The sequence below is a fragment of the Babylonia areolata genome, chromosome 35 (genome assembly GCF_041734735.1).
Source record: "Babylonia areolata isolate BAREFJ2019XMU chromosome 35, ASM4173473v1, whole genome shotgun sequence".
Classification (NCBI taxonomy): Eukaryota; Metazoa; Mollusca; class Gastropoda; order Neogastropoda; family Buccinidae; genus Babylonia; species Babylonia areolata.
In genome coordinates this window covers 18,358,486-18,378,757 of record NC_134910.1, presented here as the reverse complement: position 1 = coordinate 18,378,757, position 20,272 = coordinate 18,358,486, and positions in this window count along the sequence as shown.

Here is a 20,272-nt window from a genome sequence, read left to right as displayed (position 1 = left end):
CTGCAAACACTGCATTCTGTTAAAAAAGGAACACTGAAAATTTTGGTGGACTACTATGTCCTATGAACTTTTCATTATAAATCAAATTGCCACTATGGCTTGGTCAAGTACTGACACTAGGCAACAACACCATGTTGCTCGAACACATCGTTTACAACCGCCATCATTAGTTTTTCCGTTACTTGTTTTGTTGACTTCAGAGCATCATGTAGAGACTTGCAGTCGGTCATACAGACTAGAGGTAAACCCTCCGTGGTTGCTTTTTCTGTTGTGATCTCCATGAACAATGTAGCAATAAATACTGCTTCATCAATTCCTTCTGCCATCTCCAGCGTCTCTCCAGCCAATGTGCTTCTGACCACTCTGTGAATCTTCTTTGAATTCCAGCAAATAGGAATCATGTTTCCTTCCTCGTTTGCTAAGAAGATGATGTATCCACCTTGAGTTCCTCCATCACTCAGATTTCCAAAGGAAGTATCAGTGTATACTATCAGTTTCAACGGTCCAGATCCCAAATGATGAAACTTCAACTCCTTATGTTGTGACTTGATCCTTTTGATGACTTTATTTGCTTCTATCAAATGTTCAACTTTTCCATCTTTGATGTTTGAAGCAAGCTGACAAGCACTGAATGACACATCAGGACGACTTTGTCAAGATGTCTATAGAATCTGCCCAACTTTTCATCTGTAAGCCTGTTTCTCATCTGCTGTCATGTCATTCTGTTTTTGTTGTGTTTTTTTTCTTTTCGATGGGGATTGGCTCCAAGGTGCCTCCATACCTGGTTTGCTGTAGAGAGACTGTGTTTCCATCAGATGACAGTTCCAAGCCAATGTACTGGAAAGCTCTGTTTTCTTCTTTTCCAACCTTGAATGTGTTTTTTTTCTGATTTAATCGACAACAGTCTTTTCAAAGTGCTTCGTTCCACTCCAGATGAAGTCGTCTACATGGCATGCTAAGATGCCTTCAACTTCATTTCCTTTCATCCAGAAGAAGACCGCTGGGTCGACTTTTGATACTCTTCCTCCGAGTTTTTGCAGGACATCTTTCACTCTTTTGTACCATTGCAAAGAAGCATCATTCAGTCCGTATACACATTTTTGCAGATGCCACAACTTTCCTCTGCTTCTTTTGGGGGTCTCACAAAAATGTCTCTGTCAATTTCTTTTCCTGGTAGAAAGGCAGTTTTGATGTCCATAGAACACGGAGTCCACTTTCTTTGTGCAAAGACAGAGAGGATCACTTTCAATGATTCACTTGTGCAAGTGGGTGAATCCTTCTGCATTTCTTCATTTCCAATTTCTTTAAATCCTCTTGCTACTAGCCTAACCTTTGGGATGACTCCTTCTTTCGACTTCTTGAGTGTACAAATCCATCGTGCTGAAGCACATTTTTGTCCAGTATCTTTCACTTCATTGTGGACATGATTTCTTTTCCAGCTCTCCAATTCTTTTTGTTTTGCTTCATCAAAACAAACCCCTTCTAACATCATCACATTGTCATTTTGACCCGAACACTCTACTGATTCGGGCTCTGTAGATGATACAACTAGTTTGTTTACTTTGGTGAAGTCAACTGACATCCTTTCTCCTTCATATTCTTCTGGTTCTGTGCACTGGATATTAAACCAGTTTTTGTTTCTCCCGCTCGATTTGCCAGCTTTGTTCAGTATTTTTGCAGAAATCCCTTTTCTGTCATCCATATGCTCATATGAAATCATTTGGCCAGGTTTGAGTTTACTCAAGTCAACATTGTTTTCCTTCATTTCAACTGTCTCAGTTTCTGATTCTGTATCAAAATCTGATGTTGTTTCAGCACAAGTGTTCTTTTTGCCTTTTTCTTCTTCACGACAAGATTTTGTATAGTGACTACTGTTCTTTGTCTGTTTTGATTCTTCTTGGTCACATGTAGTGGACTGAGAGTGAGAATCGTGTTCAACTACTGGAGCTGTTTTCTCTCGTTTTGTGTCTTCTTTCACTCTTCGCAGCCGACTATGATGAACACGGTCTAGAGTCCCCCCATGACGAACAAAAATCACACTACCATCTTGTCCGATGACAGTTCCTGGTCCTTCCACTCTTCACCATCTGGTCGTTTGTAGTAGATCTTGTCACCCATCTGATAGATGTCAAATGACCGTGTTTGCTTTCTCAAAGCTCTTCTCATTCTTTCTGAACTTTCAGCTTCTGTGAATGCCTTTCTAGCCACATGTAGACATGTGGTGTGTTATCCAACTGTTTTGCTTCTTGTGGTGCCTTCCAAAACAGGTAGCTTATCTGTGAGAACAGATGGAAAGTTTGGATTTCTTCCGTAGACAACTTGGTATGGACTGAAACCATGTGTGTTCACCATGATGTTCTTTGCTGCCAATGCCCAACACAAAGCTGTTTCACAGTCAAGATCTTTCTTGTCTGTCATGATCTTCATCAACATCTTTGAGAGTGTCTGATTGTGTCGTTCTACATCATTGCTCCATGGGCTGTACGCTGCTGTCGTCTTCACTTCAATGTTGAAGTTTTCACACATGTCTTGAAACTCTCCATTGTTAAATTCCCTTCCGTTATCACTGATGACTGTTTTTGATGGGCCATGTACTGCAATCCAGTACTTCACGAAGTTCTGTACAATAACAGATGACTCTTTGGTTTTGATGATTGTAGCTGCACTGAATCTGGGTACATGTCAATCATATGGAAGTACCAAAGATTTTTTCCAAGTTCATGCAGATCAACAGCCACTGTTTGATTGTAGTCATCTGCCAAAGGCAATCCTGCTGTTGGTTTTGGTGGTGTCTTTTTATGTTGAGCACACACATCACATTCTTCCACCAGTTCTGTCATTTTCTTGTACAAATCAGGGTCTTTGATTCCTGCATTTTGCATCAGTTTCCGTAGGCTTTCTGCTGAAGAATGGCCAAACTGTTTGTGAAGTTTCACCAGAGCTTTTGTTTGTTCTTCCTCATCTAATTTGTCCATCATTAGAAGAATTTCAGAATCTTCTTGGCTCTCTTAATTGTTTCCAAGGATGTCAGATACAGTAGTGCCCGGTTGAGGTGAAGTTTAAGTCCACAGGCTGCTGAAACATTGTGATTGTCATTCGTCATGTCAATCACAGTTTCCGCCTTCTTCAAAGACTCTTTGCTTAGCAATAGTGGTATTTCGACATCTACCACCTCTGTTTCGATGTTACGTTTTGTTTTTCCAATTTGGGCCGGTAGCTTTGCATTCATATAGGAATGAATTTTTGCGCCATCTCCAAATTTGAAGGTCTTCTGACTTTTCTTTGTCGTAATATTTTTCCTTTGGTTTTCTGGCAGTTTGTCGACATATTGCTGAAACCATCTCTTTCCGCACACAGTTTTCGTACATGCTGTATCAATGACAGCACATCCGTACGCTTCTGTCATCAAGATTTCATTTTCTGTTCTATGTTCTTTTGTGAACAGAGTCAAGTTGCATGCTTCCTCATCCTGTTGTTCTTCAACTTCAGTTTCTGTCATTCTCACTTCTTGTTTTTCTGCCTGTGAGGACAGTTTCTGGCCCAGTGACACACAGACTCACAAACAGCACACTTTGTTCTCTTTCCATTTCTGTCCAATGGATTTGTACCTTTTTGTTCTTTCTCTTTCTTTGCTGATAACTTGAACCACTTTGATCTGAATTACTGTTTAGTCTGTTTCTTGGGAAACTTTTTGTCATGAACGCTTCTTGTTTGACAGTGATCTCAGTTTCTGAGGAACCTTCAAAGATTCTCTTTAATGCAGACTTCATTGATGAGAATTTTCGGTCGGATGCTGCAGTCAGAACTAGCTGCCTTTCTGTTTCCGATAGTCCTGCATTATCTAGCAGCTTGAATGCCAGAACAGAATCAGGATATTCCATCTTGTGTTTTTTTGCAAACACCACACAGTCTCTCATATTCGATGATGTAGTCATTCATAGAAACATTTGCTGCTTTCTTTAGTTTTTCAAATTCGGAATATGCCGAATATGCCGTCTGTTTCGTCCTGTGGAAATAGAGAGTCTAATGCTTCTAGAAGAACATCCATGCCGTTTGGGGAGTTTAATTGTGCAGTGTCTATTTCTAATGCTTTTGATCTCGCCTGACCTGTTAATGACAAAGTAACTGCCAATGCTTGCTTCTCTGGTTTCATTTCAGTTACTAGTTTCCAAACGTCTGTTTCCTTCTTCCATGTTTCATACACAGTTTCCGGCCCCAGGCACGGAGGGGATTTATAACTGTTCGCCATTGTTATGGTAGATTGTTCTAAAACGCGACTTCTTTTATGTTCTGATTTGACCTTCTACCGAGAAGAAAAACGTTGACTTCATAATGATTACATTACTATAACCAAAAATGTCTACACTAAAACTTTGAACAAACAATAAAAACTCATTGTTTCTTCTGTCAGACTTCTGACTTAGCCTACGTGTTCCGTCCAAAGTACGAATCCGTTGTTGCGCACTTTCTGCTTCGCTACGGTTACCGCTGAAAATTGAATTGTCAGTGAAACTCCATTACTAAAACATCGGCGTCAGAAAACTTCCATTGTTCTTAACGCTCTGCTACCATGCAAATTTTGGTGGACTACTATGTCCAATGAACTTTTCATTATAAATCAAATTGCCACTATGGCTTAGTCAATTACTGACACTAAGGAACAACACCATGTTGCTCGAACACATCGTTTACAACCGCCATCATTAGTTGCTATGTCTTCAAGGTTCTTTCCCTTAGTTCACCACTTCCATTATATACTTCCGGTTCAACATCGTAGTTAACGATCGACGATAATTAACAGAACACAACCGTATTACAACATCATGTGTGACAGTGGACCAGAGCCTAAATGTTGTAGCAAGTGAAAAAAAAAACTATTGCAAGAAATCAAATGGAAAGAATGTTTCCTTAAGATAAAAACAAATTAAAGATATCGTCGTACGCTTTATAGCAAAGGACTACCGCTCCACCACTCCAGGCTTTATAACAGGATTACTAAAGAAATATGAACTCACCACACTCCAGGAAAGGCGACTACAACTACGGCTAGGTTTCTTCTATAGGGTGGTAGAGGGCCTGGTGCCAGCAGTCACTCCGAGTGATTTTATCGCACCGCAGAAACCAGGACGACGCATCCGCTCCACAAGAGACAAGAGCGTATACCTATCGCAAAACCCTATAGAGAACTATATTAGAAACAATGATAGATGCTACTGTGTCCCTGAAACAAATACTGACCAGTACCGATATTCTTATTTTCCAAAGACAATAGTTGAGTGGAACCACCTAGATGATACCATCGTTCACAAAAAGTCGGTGGATAGTTTTAAATCGGCTCTGGCAAAAGCCAGAAGCCAGTAACACCAACGTACTGCGCACCCCCTCCCCCCCCCCGTCGCGTTTACGCCAGTAGATGGATGTTGCGACGTATTGATCCAGATCCAGATCCAGATTAACTTAAAATGGCATTAGATTAGAATAATCCATAGAATTTTGGCATCAAATGTAATCCTTAAAGAAATGGGAATAATGAATGACAATAACTGTATTTTTTGTAATACTGAAAAAGACAGTATTGATCATATGTTTTGGAAATGCCATGTTATGCAGTGTTTTTGGAAACGTATTCAGACTATGTTTAATGAAACTTGTGAACTAACATCCAATTTAAGATTAACTGAAAACCTGGTTTTGTTTGGATGCGATGGAAACATCAAAACTGGTGTGGTATTTGATTTTATTATTCTGGTAGCTAAATCCTACATTTATAAGTGTAAACGGGATAATAGTCAGCCTGATTTGATTATATTTAGAACATTACTTACCTACAGATACAAAATAGAAAAGCATATAGCAACTATATATTTTAGACTAAATGAATCCTCTGCCAACTGGTGTTATTACAAAAACCTGCTCATTGAAAACCCCTGACTCTTCTTTTCTTTTCTTTTTGGATACTTGTTTTTATTTAGCAAAAAGAATCAGTGCCCAACAAAGAATATGTATTTGGACTGTTGTTCCAAGATAACTTGACACAATTAGCTAACAGCAGGATTTTGTTTACAATTATTGGAACACCTTCACCATATGTCAACTTGGTAGCAATGGGGCTGTTGTAGCTCTCTGACTTCTCATTGTGAACTATGTCATCTGACTGTCAAATGTGTGCAGCCAGTTGGGAATTGAGGTGTGATATTATAAGTGAAAATGGTGGTTGTTTGTTGTTGGTGGTGGTGGTTTTTTTTGTTTTTTGTTTTGTTTTTTGTTCCTTTTTTTTTTGGGGGGGGGGGGGGGGGGGTATTATTTTTTTTCTTTTTTTCTTTTTTTCTTTTTTATTATTTTGTGAAAATACCCTTGCTAACTATTACCATGCTTGCGTAATAATTATGTAACTTGTCACAGGAAAATTGTCATGGTGATGATGTTGAAGAGAAAATATAACCTTCATTGCAAGGGGGAAAAAGGGGGGGGGGCGGGGGGGGGGGGGGACTCCCCCCAAAACAGGCTATGGAGAACTCTGTACTGGAACCATTTAAGTTTGTAATCCTGTGTTTATTTGAATTGTTTAAAAAAAACATTTTCTCCCCATTCAAAATAGAATTTGGGAAAGTCTCCATCCATTTTCTCACACATACTGGCTGGTTGCTTTGGTCTATAAGGATTTTATATGTCACTTTTGACTCACTATTTATTACATCCTATGTTTTATGCTTATCATTGACCTCTCTGTCATTCACTTTCAGACCAGTTTTGTTCCTATAGACTGTCAGTGCTCTAATTACACCAGCACACACTAAGAAGTTTGTTGATATACCTGCATATTTCATCTGAAAGTCATCAAAACTTAAAAAGCTGCCATCATAGTCTACCAAATCTGTTATTTTAGTGTCTGACCATTCCTTTAAAAGCAGTTTTTTCTTATCCGTTGTGACATTAGTATTATGATTCTGCTAAAGAAAAATCCTTTGTATTTTCTGGCTTGCATTTGTTGTACAGCTTTTTGTAGTGTTTGACTAGGTCTACCCAGAACATGTTCTTATATTCAGACATGATAATGTTTATATATTCTCCTCCAAAGAATTAAAGTTTTAAGATATCTGGGCATGTACACATGGGTATATTATTAAACACATGATTAACTAGTTTCTCGGCCAAGGCTTCTTTTCAACCAACTTATTTTCATGGCTGATACAAATGAGTAAGTATCCAACATTCTGAGCCCCCCTTTTTCATATGGACTACAAATTACTGACTTTTAAACCTGAGCTCTCTTGCTACCCCAAAGAAATTCATAAAAACAATTATTCAACTCATGCAAGAAACAAGGTGGTGGATCTGGTATATTTGTTAGTAATTGCACAATCTTTGAAACAACCAATGATTTTATCACAGTTATTTTTCCTAGAGGTGTGATTTGTCGTTTTGACAATTGTTTGAGTAATTTCTGGATATCCTCTAATTCATTCTCATAATTCAGAGTAACAGTAGCTTCTGTCTTTGCAGAACACAGAATTCCAAGCACCTTGAAGACTACTGGATATCAGACAAAGTTAACATCAGGCATATATTTTATTCTTGAGTTTTCCTTGCCCCTATCCAAACCACTTGGGTTTTGTCTAAGTTTAAGCCTGATATTGAAGCAAAGTATTTCAAACATTTCACACATTCTTCAAAAGACCTCTCACTACCATGTAAAAGACAGTGGTATCGTCTGCAAACTGAGACAATAATGCTTCTACATCTCTTGTTAATCTGATACCCTTTATATCATGGTTATTTCTAATTAGCAAAGATAAGATTTCTGCACATATTAAATAGAGGTACAGTGAACATGGGTCTATTTGTCTTACACCTCTTTGTACTTCAAACCATTTGGTGTAGCCACCATTCACCATAACACAGGCATTGATATTATTGTAATATGAGTGTATCCACTTTTTTTTATATCTGGACCAAAGGTTAAAAAAAAATCTGACTCTTTTTTGATGAAAGACCAGGCGATACTATGGAACGCTTTCTGAAAGTCTACCAACAAAAGTGATCCAGGTATATTATTATTTTCAGTGTGTACAAGTATATCATATAGTAATTTTATATTCTGCCCTATATATCTTCCAGGTAAAAAAAAAACAAACAAAAAAACCCTGTCTGATTTTCATTAATGATATCAGGAAGCACTGACTTTCATTTGTGAGTAATGCATGTGGATGCTATCTTATAAGATGTGTTTAACAATGTAATTGGACACCAGTTTTTCATATATTTTTCCTCATTACCCTCCTTAGGTATACACGTTATAATGCCTTGTCTTTGTGTGGCAGACATTTCCCCTGTTTCAAAGTTACTATTCATAGAACGTACAAGGAAGGAACCCAGGTCTAACCAGAAAAAAATCATAGAATTCTGTAGTGAAGCCGTCTGATCCAGGACTTTAATTATTATCCCTTTTTGTGCAACAAATGCTTCTGCCAGTGTGATTTTTCCTTCAGTAGAATTTCTGGCTTCTTCAGATAGAGTAGCTTGATTATTTACCAGAGATATCATTTTCTCTCAAACAGTACAGTTCCTCATAGTGTTTTTTTTCACTTCCTCTGTAATAATCTCCCCTCTGTTATCTTCAAGAAAGCACATTGCCTATTCTACAAAATGTTGCCTTTCTAATCCACAAAAAAATATTTTGAATTCTTTCCCCCTTCCTGTATCCATTTAGCTCTGGATCTTACAATCATACCTTCAACTTCCGTCTTTCTTAGTGCTTGGAGTGCCTCTTTTTTCCTTTCAAGTGTTTGTAAATTATTTTCATTTCTGCCTTTTTCCAATTCTGAAATCTCATCCATGAGAGCCTCCTCCTTTAGTTTTGCTTATTTTTTCTTGTGGGAAGCGCATGATATAGTTTTTCCTCTTATTTCTAAAAGTAGCATTTAAAAAAAACCTGATCACTGATCTGGAGTTGTAAACAATCATCCTCTCTATGCCCTATATTATTCCTGTCATATCATATCAGCCCATACTGCTTCTTGAGCTCCAAAATAACATATTCTACATAACGTTTATCTCTGAGGAGTGCATTAGTGTTTTGTTGTTGTTTTTTTGCTGCTGTCACGTGTAAATTGACTGTGTGATGAAATAGTGTGGTGAAATATGTGAATATGGTGTGGTTTCAAGTATACATACCTCCAAAAGTCTTTTGTTACATGAAATTGTATATGTAACAGAGCTGGAAATAAAGTATGCAGAAGAGCTGAAATTATTATAAACATTGGTAATAAATATGAAGTTATTAATAATCAGTATAATATCATCAAAGTGAGTGAATTCTACAGTTTTAAGAAATAGTTTTGAAATAGTTTTGTCCAGTTTTGTCAGGATCTTTTTGAGTTATGAATCTTGTGAACATTATAAGGTCTGTTTCACTGTCTTTTTGGTGACCACATCTCCATTCTGAAGTGGACAGTTCTGCCTTTCCACTTCAGTGGACCAGTTCAATTCTTTGTTAGTAACATCTTTTGTCACATTGGGGAGGTATGTTCTTTTGATTATCTACTTCTTCCTTCAGGTGAACACCATCTTCTTGAAGATTACTTCACACTTAAGGGGGGGGACATTCCTAAAAACAAAGAAAGAAAGAAAGTCGCTGATGATCTCTACTTGCTTGTCTTCAGTGACAAGTGGTAAGGGGTCAGATCTGGTCTTCCTGAAATCTAGAATTAATTCTTTGGGTTTTGATACGTTGAGTTCTAAGTTGTTTTGATCACACCAGCTGACAAGTTCATGTACTTCTTCCCTATATTTTGATTCATCACTGTTCGTAATCAGCCCTTCTAGAGTAGTATCGTCGGCAAACTTGACCATGGTGTTACATTCATTTTGAGTTGTACAGTTGCACAGTTGAGAATGCATGTGGAGGTGAGGTCACCAACTTTAACAATTTGCGGTCTGCATCTTTGAAAAATTAGGATCCATGCACAAATTGATTCAGGCAGCGAGAGGTCTTTCAGTTTAAAATATAGTTTTGATGGCACTATTGTGTTGCACGCAGAGCTGTAGTCAATGAAAAAGATCCTGGCATAGCTGTTAGGATTTTCGAGATGTCTGATGGCACCTTCAACTGATCTGTTAGTTCTATAGGCGAACTGAAAGGGATCAAAAGATGGAGGAATGCAGGTTTTTAGAAATTGTAGAATCAAGCGTTCAAATGTTTTCATTACGACTGATGTTAAGGCTACGGGACGATAATGATTAAGACAACTAGGCTGTACTTTTTTTGGAACAGGAATGATTGTTGATTTCTTAAAGCAGTGTGGCACCACACAAGACTGAAGGGACATGTTAAATGTGTCAGTGAAGACATTAGACAGTTGGACTGCACACTTCCTCAAAAGGCTTGGTGAGATGTTGTCAGGGCCAGCGGCTTTTCTCTTTTTCAGACGACTGAAGTGGCGTCTGACTTCATTTTCTTGGACTATGAAAGGGGGAGTGGGGGTGATTTTGGGTGCAGCCACGTCAAAAGCAGACAGTGGTTTGTCGAAACTGGAGTAGAACGTGTTGACTTTGTCTGGAAGAGTTCTGTCAGTGCTGTCGACTGTCTGGTGGGTCATTTTATAATCAGTGATGTTCTGCAGTTCAGTCCATACATTCCTAGAGTTGTTTGCAGATAGGTTATCTTTTATTTTTTTCCGATATAAAAACATTTGCCTTCTTAATGCATTTTTCAACACTTCTTTTTGCCTTATTGTGGACTATTCTATCATCAGTTTCACGAAAAGCTCTCTCTTTTTCCTTTAGTTTTTGCCTAACAACCCGTTACACCAAATTTTGTCGTTTGAAAATAAATTATTTTGATATTATTTGATGGAATGCACACACTGTGTTGGTATGTTCATTTACGTCTCCGGCAGAGTCTTTAAAAACATTCCAGTCTGTACATTCGAAACAGTCCTGCAAGGTCTCTAAGGCAGGGGCCGACCATTGTTTCACAGTTTTCACGACTGGTTTTTCAAATTTCAGTTTTTGTTTGTAGACTGGCACCAGAAAAATCATGCTGTGGTCGGACTGTCCCAAAGGCGCACGGCGGATCAAGTGGTACGCCTTTTTGATGGAGGTGTAGCAGTGGTCGAGGGTCTTGTCACCACGTGTTGGACAGTCCACTTGCTGGTACAGCTTCGGCATTTCTTTCTTGAGGCTGGCTTTGTTGAAATCACCAACAACAATGACAGGAGAGTCGGGCCAACTGTTCTCGCACTTGCTAATTTCGTCTGCTAGCAGGTGCAGTGCAGCGGAGAGGTTCGCTGTGGGATGGATGTACACAGCAATCAGCATCACTAAGGGAATTTCGCGTGGGAGGTAGAAGGGTCGGCACTGGGTGGTTAGGAACTCCACGTCTGGGAAACAGGCACGCGATAACACTTTGACATTGGAGCACCAGCGTGTCTTGACGAAGAAACACACACTGCCGCCCCTTTGCTTGCCTGAGTCAGCAGTGTGGTCAGCTCTGTGTACAGTGAAGCCTGGTGGTTGAACAGTGCTGTAAGGGATGTCCGGGTTAAGCCATATTTCAGTAAAACAAAACACAGAGCACTCTTTGTAGTCTCTCCTCGTCCGAATATTACATGTGAGTTCGTCAATTTTGTTTGGTAGAGATCTAACGTTGGGCAGGAACATACTGGGTAGAGGTATGTGAAAACTTCGTTGGCGTAACATTGAAAGGGCCCCACCTCGCTTTCCCCGTTTCCTCGCGGGCTGATCTTGCGTGCTGACCAGTCGGTGTTCATTGTTGACGGTTGTAAATCATGATAGAGTGAGTTGAAGTGAGATATCAAAACACTGGACTCACCTACCTGTTCCCTAACACGCAGCAGCGTGTCACGATCATATTGTAAGATCGCAGCTGTTTCCCGAACACATAAACAGAATCAAACACAAAATAAACAGACAGCTATCCCCGTGTAACCACTGGTCGGCGCCATCTTGAATCTTGGAGCTCCCAAGACATGGTGATGCATGGGTACTTGGTGGTGGTAACTTTCTGCAGTGGCTGGTTTTGAAGAACGTATATTCTGTTGTTCGTCTTCTTTCGCCTGGTCACTCTGAGGATGTGACACTTGCCAGGATGAAAACTCGTGTGCCAGCTGCCTTCTCATACTTCCAACTTGAGAAGATCTTGAAGTATGGACTGGTCGTTATTAGATGAGACTGAGAATGCTGGCAAATGGTGTTGTCAGTAAAGAGTCTAGCCATGGAGTCGATCTGGCTGTGCAGGTCGTTCGTGTATACAAGGAACAACGCTAGACCGAAAATGGAGCCTTGGGGAACTATTGAATCCACTGGACAAAGCTCGACTTCGCACCGTCTATGACGACTGCTTACTGTCGGTCTTTCAGGAATTCTTGCTCAATGCGCTCATCCTGTCCCTGATCCCATAGTGTGAAACTTGTGTATCAGAAGGCCTTCTGAAAGTCCCATTACAATCAGGTCAACTTGCTTTCCTGCCTGAAAAGATCACTGGTCAGCTCGTTGACCAGTTCAAGGAACTGGGTTTCACAGGATCTGCCTCACCAAAAGCCATATTGTTCTGGAACAATAATAAATATAAATCTGTTCTGCGTAACGCATAACAAGGCTGACGATGACATGTTCCATGACTTCACAGGCGATGCAGGTAAGCAATATGAGTCTGTAGTTCTGAGGACGGTAGCGTTCTCCTTTCTTGAACATGGGGTTGCATTGTTTTTCAGTCTCGAGGAGCTTCCCCACTCTGGGGCCGCATTCAAGACAAAAACCATTTTGCCTGAAGGCAAGTTACCCTTGACAGTGCAGGGACCCGCGGTTACAATTTAACACGAAGGCTGAATTTTCTTCGTATTCAAGACACAACGTGCACTCAGGCAGCTAGACCGTGGTCTATAAATAAAAATCCCGGGATTCCCTTCTGCGCATGCTCTTTTACTTCGCACTGCGCAACAGTGCGACAGTTATATATACATATATAGATGTATGTATGTATTAATGTATGTATATATAAAGCTCTAGTGGCCATGGCAAAGCATTGATTAGATTCAACAACTTGTCGAATCTAGGGGCCTTTTTCGCATGCTCTTTTCCATCGCACCACACCATGGTAAAAAAAAAAGAAGAAGAAAAACAAGAGAGTCAAGGCCTTCAAGACTCACTTGTGATACACTTTTTTTTTAAATCCAAGCTTTTTATGTATTGAGTACAATGCATTTACTGTTATATTTATATTTTTTATATTCTCTAAACTTGGCACTTTGATCTGATATTTGACCCAACAAAAGATCTGTCATTATTATCATTTTTTGTTCAAACAGGAACTTCTTTTGCTAAGCATGGAAGTTTTGTTTATTGGAAACGTTTTGGTGCAGACAGTAAAATAAGGGAAATTACTCTGTAATTAATGCTGGGGACTTAGTTTGCTTTAAACTGATCTTTCTCATCTTAAACATTACATTTTGAGAGTATACTCAATACATAAAAAGCTTGGATTTAAAAAAAAAAAGTGCATCACAAGTGAGTCTTGAAGGCCTTGCCTCTCTTGTTTCAAAATGTAATGTTTAAGATGAGAAAGATCAGTTTAAAGCAAATTAAGTCCCCTAGCATTAATTAGAGTAATTTCCCTTTTTTTACTATCTGCACCAATACGTTTGCAAAATAAATGAAACTTCCATGCATAGCAAAAGAAGTTCCTGTTGGAACAAAAAATGATAATTATGACTGCTCTTGTTGTTGGGTCGAATATCAGATCAAAGTGCCAAGTTTAGAGAATACAAAAAATATAAATATAACAGTAAATGCAGTTTGCATAAAATTAGGCTTCATTTTTTATTTTTTTGGTGCCCATCCCAGAGGTGCAATATTGTTTTAAACAAGATGACTAAAAAGAACTGAATTTTTCCTATTTTTATGCCTAATTTGGTGTCGACTGACAAAGTATTTGCAGAGAAAATGTCAATGTTTAAGTTTACCACGGACACACACACACACACACACAGACAACCGAACACCGGGTTAAAACAGACTCACTTTGTTTACACAAGTGAGTCAAAAAAGCAAGTTTCAGTAGCAAAGCATCGATTAGATCCAGCAACTTGTGAATCTCGAGGCCACTTTCACATTCTGACACATTGTCCTCCATGCTTTTAAGCTAATTGCAAAAACAAAACAAAATAACCTTGAAAGCTAAGTTTTCTTATTCAAGACACACAAAGTGCACTGAGGCACCTAACCCGTGGTATATAAATAAAAATCCCCGAGATTCCCTTCTGCGCATGCTCTTTTACTTCGCACCACGCCACAGTGTGACGATTCAAGAAAAAAAAAAGGAAGAAAAAAAAGGCTTCACTGGCAAAGCATTGATTCGAGTCAGAAACTTGTCAAATCAAGGGGCCACTTTCGCATTCTGACGCATTGTCCTCCGTGCTTTTCAGTTAATTGCAAAAGTAAAATAGAATAACGGAGTTCGAATTCAAACATTTCTCTGGTATGAACGAATTTCGACGATCTGCAAACTTCGAACATTCCAAAAGTCTGCAAGTGCACTCACTTCACAGCTACATACGTAATTCATGTGGGCTGTAATGACATCTGCCAGTCTGAATACGTCAATTTTGACTGCCAAGTGAACAAAGGATAAAAGCAAACTATCAGAAGCTGTATTCAAGACATGGTCTCTTCACAAAACACCTGTTTTCCCTTAACAAAACTAACACAACAAATGGATTCGCCATATTTACCCTGCTTCGTGGGCAGTCACCCACCTCAGAGAGTAAGGGTTGATTGCCTTCGGGTTTGTAGAACCGCGGATAGGTTCTTGATACTGCATATCGCTAACCCTCGGCCAACTTAGTTTGCCTTGCCTCAGGCATACATTTACCTGCAGGCACGATGGTCTCTTGAATACGCCCCAGGGACCGTATTCGAGACACGGTCTTTCCGCATCAAAAGGATTCGACATATTTACCTCTGCTTCGTGGGCAGTCATACTTGGCTGATTGTGAGGGTAAATTGTCTTTTGATTTGCAGACTAGTGGGGTATGCTTTTAGGTTCCTGAATACTGGATATTGCTTACCCTCAGTTTGCCTTGCCTCAGGCAGATTACCCGCAGGTACACATTTACCCGCAGGCACGATCATCTCTTGAATACTGCCCATGGAGGGACGAGTTGAAGATATGGGTCAAGGCGGGTGCCAGATCAGTAGCAAGTGCCTGGGGTTCTCTTGGACTGATGTTGTCGGGTCCACAAACTTGGTGAGGGTTCAGATTGTGGAACAGCTTCTCCACGCCCTCAACCAAGATGACAAGATCCTCCAGCTGTGTGGTATCTGGTATTGGTGGTAATTGACATTTTACAGCAAATTCTTCCTCAGTGAGGGTGGTAGCTGAAAAGGCCGACTGGAACTGTTGGTTTAGTAGGTGTGCCTGTTGGTCTGTCTCAGTAACAAGCTATCCATTGTGCTTCAGTGGCGAGACTCCCAAATTTCCTAAGCATGTGGACTTAGCATGGGCCAAGAATTTCTTTGTGGTTAGCTGTTTCCCATCTTCTATGTCAGTAAGGAAAGTGGCAGAAGGGTTAAGACGCTCGTCTGCCAATAGAAAGTCCGTGAGGGTCTGGGTTCGAATCCCGCTCTCACCCTTTCTCCCGAGTTTGACAGGAAAATCGAACCGAGCGTTTAGTCGTTCGGATGGGACTGTAAACTGAGGGCCCATGTGCAGCACGCACCTGGTGCACTTAAAAAGAACCCATGGCAACCAGACTGTTTTCCTCTGGGAAAATTATGTAGAAGCAATCCACTTGGATAGGTACACAAATGTATATGCATGCAATCAAGGCCTAACTAAGCGCGTCGGGTTATGTTGCTTGTCAAGCATCTGCGTAGCAGATGTGGTGTGGGGTACATGGATTTATCCGATCGCAGTGATGCCTCCTTGAGAAACTGAAAGTGAGTCAGAGAAAAGATTATGCACATACTGCCAGTAGGCTCTTCTGGTCTTCCTCTGTGTTAAGTGGTTTGTGTTGCGCACTTTCTTCTCAAGTGCTTTTTCTCCAGTCTTCTTCATTTTGCAGTTGAAAGTTTATTGCTTTTGAAAAATTGTTGTGTAATTCAGGTGATTGTATTTGACATACATTATTCTTGAACGTTTGGGTTTAAATTTTTTTTTTTTATTATACTAAATGGATTTAAAACTGAAATCAAATTGTAATCAGTTTGAACTTGATCGCGAATTTGATTTTGAAGTAACCAAAGTTGATTTGTGGTATAATAGATCATTGCGACCAAGCTGATAGAATGTTTTGAATTGTTTCATTGATAAAAGTTACTTTATCAATAACTTTGTTTATTTGCATGCTTATTGACTGAATGGTTTTGAGTGATTTTCTGTGAACACAAAATGTAGTTGTGTGCTTGTGAATGGAGCCAGAATGTGATTTGTGTAACATTATCAGTTGTAATTGTTTGATTTCGGGGTTGCTTGTTTCAAGTCAAACCTGTTTCAAGACAACATTTAAAATGGTTCACTAAAGAAGAATAAAACACATCCATCCTTTTATCTCGTGTCATGTCTGTCTGTTGAGGAACATTCCCTTTTTCACACGAACTCACTCAACTCGTCTTGCCATCCTGGTACAGTACGAACACCCCGTTACATAATTGTAAATAAGTCAATGTGAACAAATCTTTCATCGAACAATATCAAGTAAATACCAACAGGACATAAATCATGATCGTTTAACAAATAGCTTTACGTATGTAAAGTAAACAAGAATTATGTGAAGATTTTTTTTTAATATATAGTGATGAGGATGAGGATGATAATAGCAATAATGTGACACTGTCTTTAAAGAAGATAAAGGGAGGTTGATCGTTAAAAATGTGTTATGTAGTTAAAATTATGAACCACAAAATAGGTACAATAGAAGGATTTACCCTCGATTTTTCAACTCGAAAGCACAGATCAAAACAAGATGTTTCGATCGATGCCTGCTGTCCTTCGTGTGTCAGTATGTTATTCCTTGAAACAAGAGGGGTAAGGGTCATGAAAAAGTTGCTCATGACCTTTGATAGTTCCATGATTGTATTCAACCCTAACAAGGACCTCTGATGACGTTCATCGTCTATCAATCAATTAATCTACCAATCAGTCTACATATCCATTCCTATGTCTATGTCTCTGTGGACATATGCATCTATGTGTATTGATCCGTTTATCTATCCAACCATCTTGCAAAATATATTTCTGCTTATCTATATATCTGTCTGTCCGCCGGTTTGTCCGTCTGAAAGCCTGGACATTCACTTTTCCTAAAACCCGAGAAGATATACAGGACTGTATGCTCGGGGGGAGAGAGAGAGAGAGAGAGAGAGAGAGAGAGAGTACGTTTGCTAACCGAATCAATATATTAATTGTGCGACAATGACCGCTCCTGCAAGACAACAAATTGGAGATTCAGTCATGTCTGTGGTCATGTCTGTGTCGGAGGGCCAGCAGCAGCTCGTGGCAGCGGGACACAGAGTGGGTCTGCTGCTACAGCGGATCCCTGGTCCCCTTGTCGGACTGATAAAGGGCTTCCTTTTACACCACTGGATCATTCTAGGTTTAATACTGGATCAGTCCAATCAGGATCCTCGTGTATGGATGCTCTCCACCACCACCACCCATCCCCCCCCCCCTCTCTCTCTCTCTACACACACACACACACACACAGGACAGCAATAATTTGAAATAAAATCTGTCCAACGAAAATGACGGAAGCAAAGAAATTTGTTCTTCGACAGTGGCTACGGGTTTGTTTACTAGTTCAACAATGGGTCATGATCTTTTGTAAAGAGTCATACTCTGCCATTTTAGCAATAGGACACACGTGCAGTCTTCATCAACAGGTTTTGTGTTTAGTGATTTGCATAAATATTCAGCAAAATATAATGCATGTATAGGGTTTTTTTGTTGTTTTTTTATATTTTTTTTTTATAATATATATATATATCTAACAATGGGTATGTGTATGTAGCACTGGGTAAGGTGTGGAAAGGGTTGTAACGTGGCGAAGTTTGGTCATCAACACCTTCATGGACTGTAACGAACATCTGGTGTGTCAATATATCAAAATGGTCTTATGTAAATTGTTTTGTTAGGTTTAGAAAAAAAAATGGTTTAAGCAAAAATCATTTGTCATTCAATGCATACACAGAGACAACAGATTTTGATTTAAAACATGTACCTCTCAAACTCACTCAACAAGAATTTGGTTGAGGGAGAGAAAGGTTGATAATGACACCACTTCATGTAAAGAAAACAATATCACACAAGCGGATTTGTATGATTTAAAGACACACAAAAAGAGAATAAATATCTCGAGTAGCTGACGAGACAATCATGTGAAACCAATTCGACATCCAAACACAACAACGTCATACAACTGGCCGTGCCCTGTCTTTACACTTTGACACATATCTCCATCTTTAGAATACCTTAACACCAAGAATAGGTTCGTGCTCGACTGGGCCATAAATGCCACGGATTGCTTTGATTTCAAAACTGGGATAAGGGTAAGACTGATTTTTCGAAAGCGTTGATGTTCCGGAGCCGGACCTTCACGCAGCAGACCGAAGCTGTATTTCCATCCACTTGGGAATGGAGGTAAATAGCGATGAAAACAGCATGGTTCAGTTCTGGTTCATATTAGTTTGTGGGAAGAGCGCTGGCAATTTCGTTTTAAAATGCGTTGTCTTCATACATTCTGATGATTCAGTCCACCTGTCATTGTGTGAGTATTTAGCCCATAACCCCATGTCCACTCGTCTGCCACTCCCAACAGTGTGTGCTGTGGGCTGCAGGTAATGGGCAGCCTGGGACCACATAGTGCCGTGTCACAGCTTCATGGCTGTCTCTTTGGAGATAAAAAATGAAGAAATTTACTTACCAACAGGTGGAATAATTCAAAGTGATAGGTTTTCTAGCAATGATCCATCTGGTGGACTATTGGTCGGATCATATGATCACAATTCTGTGCGTTAAAGGCATCTTCTCTAATGTACCATCTACCGAAAGATCTAGTCACCAGCCCCATCCACATGTAATATGCAGCTTTTGTTCAAACGTGTGTGTGTGTGTGTGTGTGTGTGTGTGTGTGTGTGTGTGTGTGTGCGTGCATGTGTGTGTGTGTGTGTGTGTGTGTGTGTGTGTGCAGTGCGTGAACGTGTGACTTTGCTCTAGGTTTTGTATTGATATGCACTTGTATGTATCCTAATTTCTACTGTATCTGTGTTTGTGTATGATTTTCGATCTATCTTCGTATCTTGTTATGTACTATCCCCCTCCCCCCCCCCCCCCCCCCCCCCGCCCCCCGACCCGCCCCCAATATTCCTTGTGACCCTGGTACACTTGGTAATAAAAGATATATTCTATTCTATTCTATTCTCAGCCAAGTAATGCATCTGCCGAAGAAGGAGGCAGTGGTCACTTTAGTAGTTAGCAGACTTCTGCTCAACCATGAACTGATTTCTTACTAAACTTGTGTGGACAGGATTTTTTTCTGATATGATTGAGGAAACTGAAACTGATCAGTCATTTTCTGCATTATCGTTCTGATTTCATTCTGAATTAAACAACCATGGCTAAAAGTACAGGGAAAGACAACGGTTACTTTGTAATGAAGGTGTACTAAACGCGAAGCTACCAAAGGTGATCATGTCTTAATGCGGCCTTCACCTTACCGAATTGTATACCGTGGTCATGACGTAATAAACTGTTTTACAACAAGCCATTTGTATCACCTCTTTACAATAAACAAATTCCGTGATTCATTCTACACTACGATTGAACTGCGGATCTGCCATTGGTGGAATCCTCTACTGACTTTATCACCTTAACACTGAATCAGTCCATAAAAGGTAATACACAGCACAATAAGAGAAGTTAGCACTAAAATAATGTACCAAATAGAAAGAGGAAAGGAAATACCGTGTAGTGTTCCGGTTCGCACTGTCAAGTACTTTTTAAACAAAACCGATGCCAGTTGCCAGGGCTGAGTTACATGAGCGATCTTAGCCTCGCTGAGAATTCCCCAAGTCCAAGGGGTGTCATCTCGATAGTCCGACATGTCAATAGTCCAACGTGTCATCAGTCCGACGATCATTAATCCGATGTGGCAGTAATCCGACGTAGCGATGGTCCGACAGGGCAATAGACCGACATGTCATCAGTCCAACACTTTTTTTTTACTCACTTGTGCAAACAAAGTGAGTCAGTGTTGTA